At 46.3% G+C, this 4,254-nt stretch overlaps 1 pseudogene; it reads right to left on the reverse strand.

The window, feature by feature from the left end:
* Positions 1-1,805: 1,805 nt before the first annotated feature.
* On the reverse strand, positions 1,806-3,109 carry LOC105508221 (annotated as a pseudogene).
* Between the last annotated feature and the right edge of the window lie 1,145 nt (positions 3,110-4,254).

Genomic DNA, 4,254 nt, shown 5'->3' on the forward strand with positions numbered 1-4,254 from the left:
ACCTTACTAATCTGACAGAACCTGGATTTTCTTCATATGGGAAGAAGATGAGAGTGGACACCAGGGAAGCCACTAGAAGTATCTGCCACTCTTGGCTGGACAGTAGGCTGCAAACATACCACCACTTCATGGAGACATCATGCTCTGGTCACAATGCGTGTGAATGACGTGCCAGTAACAAACCAGTACTGAGAAATACCCACATGTAACACAGATCTACATACGTGATTGGTCAAGTAGGTTGTCCAAAAGGCAATTAGGATGTTACCAAGGATGAAGCTACAGTAAAAATACTTATATACAAACCTTTTGTGATGAGGCTTTAGGGTTATTTAGAAGAGTGTAACCTTAAAAACAAGGATGAAAAATGTATAAGTGGGGTCTGTTTTCATGATGAGAGATTAAGTGCACTCCCGAATTCACACAAAAATCCTGTTGGGGTTCTCCCCCAGTGACAATATTCACATGCACAAGTGAGGGGACCATGGCTGGAATCATTTCCACATAGGAATTGTCAGCACTGATTGTGTTTTAAAGGTTTTGTAAAAGAAATTTCTCCTAGCGTTAAGTGCTCAGAAGATTCAGAAAACTGAGTAATTGTTGCAGGTAATAATTGAGGAAAGACTGCATGATTATTTTCAACCTCAGCAACAGTGACGTTTGGGGGCACATAACTCTTTGTTGTGGGGGGCTCCTGTGCACTGGAGGGTACTCAGCAGCATCCCTGATGTCTTCCCACTACAAGTCAGGAGCACCTTCCCCTAGTTCTAACACCAAAAATGTCTCCAGACATTATCAAACGACACCTGGACAGAAAAATTGCGGCCTGGCTGAGAACCCCTGCTGCAGACAAACGGTCAGTCAAGTTTCTCCGGAAAGGGACAGATGACAGGAAGCATTTCAGACTTCGTTGGCCATGTATGTTCTCTATTACACATTCTTCCTCTTTTTTTTTTTTTGAGACGGAGTCTGGCTCTGTCGCCCAGGTTGGAGTACAGTGGCAGGATCTCAGCTCACTGCAAGCTCCGCCTCCCGGGTTTACGCCATTCTCCTGCCTCAGCCTCCCGAGTAGCTGGGACTACAGGCCCCCGCCACTTCGCTCGGCTAGTTTTTTTTGTATTTTTTTAGTAGAGACGGGGTTTCACCACGTTAGCCAGGATGGTCTCGATCTCCTGACCTAGTGATCCACCCGTCTCGGCCTCCCAAAGTGCTGGGATTACAGGCTTGAGCCACTGCGCCCGGCCACATTCTTCCTCTTTAAAGATGGACCAACTATTGTTAGCTTGCAAGCCATACGATAGACAGCCCATCATGGTTTGTGGACCTCTTCATGACCTTCCCACATTCCTTACTTCACTGATTTCTCTCTTCAGTGTGATTTCTGTCCTGAGGAATCGATTGAGACCAGGAAGGGTTTCCCCAGTCACTGCATTTACAGAGATTCTCCCTAGTGTGCTTATTACTCATGGGCCCAGAGGCTAGAGGTGGTGCTGAAGTCATTTTGACATTAAATGCCACCCTGGGATTTCTCGCCTTAAGTTCTTCTGTGATTGTTAAGAGCTGAATGTACCCTGAAGGCTTCTCCATGCTACAGATGTACATTTTCACCCCCAGCGTGAGTTCTCACAAATCTCCTATGGGATGAGAACACCTCGTCTTCCCACAGTTTTTACAGGAATTGGACTTCTCCCAAGTTACATGGATTCTTTTGCACCCAGTAAGGTGCGGGCTGAAAGAGGCTTTCTCTTACACCCGTGAGATCTGTTTCTGGTCTGAGTAATCCTGTTTCTTTAAAGCAGGCGTGCTCACTGGAGCCTTTTCCACATGGACGGACGACACAAAGAGATTCTCTCCCCGCTGAGTTTTCACGTGGCTCCTGAAGGAATAATGATCGCTGAAGGCGTTCCCGCAGACAAGGCATTCACAGGGCTGCTCCCTGGTGTGGATCCTCCTGTGCATGTTCAGGTTGGAGCTGATGCTGAAGGCTTTTCCACAGTGATCACATGCCTACGGTTTCTCCCTCATCTGGCTTTGCATGTGCGTCTTCAGCGTTGACTGGTTCCTGAAGGCTCTGCCACACTGCCTACACTCAGCGTGTTTCTTTACAAGGTGAATGCTCATGTGCCTCCGCCGGGATAAATAATCACTGAAGACTTTCCTGCAGGTGGCGCATTCGTAACGCCTCTCTTGTTTGTGTATCTTCCTGTGTGCAGTGAGGTTTGAGCTCCCTCTGAAGGCTTTCCCGCAGAGATCGCATCCATACAGTTTCTCTCCAGCCTGAGAGTTCATGTGAGTCTTCCTGGTTTTGGAAGGTTTTTCCACACTGCCGACATTCCACGGGTTTCTTGACGATGTTAATTCTCGTGTGTTTCCTCTGGGACACGAGATCGCCAAAGGATTTCCCACATTCTTTACATGCATAGGTCTTCTCCACAATGTGGTTCTTCCTGTGCAAATTAAAGTTCGACTTCCAGCGGAAGGCTTTGCCGCACTGCGTGCATGCGTAGAGCTTCTCCCGGTTGTGATTAGTCACGTGCTCTTTGAGGTGGGAGGGGTGCCGGAAAGCTTTCCCGCAGTCGTGACACTCACAGGGCCTCTCTCCGGTGTGCATTCTTTTGTGCGCAGTGAGGTGGCAGCTCCGGCCATATGCCTTCCTGCACTGATCACACTCGTAAGGGCTCTCACCAGTGTGAACGCTCATGTGGATTTTCAGGGCTGAGAGGGTCCAGAATGCATTTCCACACTGACTGCAGTCAAAGGGCTTCTCTTTGAGGTGAGTTCTTGCGTGGTCCTAAGGGCTGAATGGGCGTTGAAGGCTTTCCCGCAGTCGCTGCACTGGTAACGCTTCTCCCCGGTGTGTATTCTCCTAAACCGTTCATGAGAAATCCGCCCCCACAATCCAGCCACCTCCCACCAGGCCCCATCTCCAACACTGGGAATTACATTTCCATTTGAGATTTGCATGGGGATACACATCCAAACTATATCAGAGGGTCTCGAAGAACTGGTGGCCCTGAATACAAATGCAAGAGATTTTGGCATCTAAGTGACTCTGGCAGAATGTGGAGCAGGGAGTCTAGAACAGCTGTAGGATCCATGAACTCAGAGACGTTCTGCCCCGTTTCTATGTGATACGTGAAACAAAACCAGGGTAATTAGAATGCTGTCACCATGGATAAGTTAGAACAGATAGGTTAATTTTTCAGAGCTGTTAAGGCTGCTTAATTTCTCTTTTAATTTTCTTTACAGCATGGCAAATGCAGTTCTATTTTTCTATTTCTACAAATCTTACTCTACTCTTATTGGGATCTGTTTTTCTTCTCACCAGGGCCAAGACTGGGATGAGGCAACCCAGGCTGGTAGATAAGTGTGCAGTATTTAAGGAGGCGCTTCCAGTGCCAGTCAGACAAGCACAGGGCTGGCTCAGAGTGAGTGGCAGCTGACACTGCACTCACAGACCTCACCCTCGACCCAGCCCTGCTCCTCAGTTTTAGATCTTCCTCCTCCATCAGGTTTGTGGTCCAAAACAAATGTTGCTCCAAACGGTTCCATTATGAGCTCTCTTGTGACCATAATTCTCCCAATATTTCATTTTATCCCCATATTCAACTTAATCACAGTGTTCCAGGATATTCAAATTTGCAGATGTAAATATTACAGAGAGAATAATTCTTTTGTTACTTTTACTGACTGGTATTTCTTTCTGGGCTTACTAGGACTATTTCTACTACTGTTATTCATGTAAATATAGGCCCACCATGGTGGCTCATGCCTGTAATCCCAGCACTTTGGGGGGGCTGAGGCGGGAAGTTCAAGATCAGCCTGGCCAACATGGTAAAACCCTGTCTCTGCTAAAAATACAAAACAATTATACAAAACAATTAGCCAAACGTTGTGGTGCATGCCTGTAGTCCCAGCTATTTGGGAGGCTGAGGTGGGAGGATCACTTGAACCTGAGATGTGGAGGTTGCAGTGAGTCGAGATCATGCCACTGTACTTCCAGCCTGGGAGACAGAATGAGACCCTGTGTCAAACCCCCCCCCCTCTCTATATATAAAATATATAAATATATATAAAAATATAAATTAAAAATTTATGATTTCTAAAGGACAATTACAATTGCTAAAATAAAAGCAAAATGGAAACCCACAACAAAAGACCTAAGTAAATAGCTTTTAGATTACACACAGCCAAAAAAAAAAAAAAATTTGTTTCTTAAATACAGTCTGCTGCATAAATATACCCTGGAGCACT

The sequence above is a fragment of the Colobus angolensis genome, unplaced genomic scaffold (genome assembly GCF_000951035.1).
Source record: "Colobus angolensis palliatus isolate OR3802 unplaced genomic scaffold, Cang.pa_1.0 Scaffold16, whole genome shotgun sequence".
Lineage (NCBI taxonomy): Eukaryota > Metazoa > Chordata > Mammalia > Primates > Cercopithecidae > Colobus > Colobus angolensis.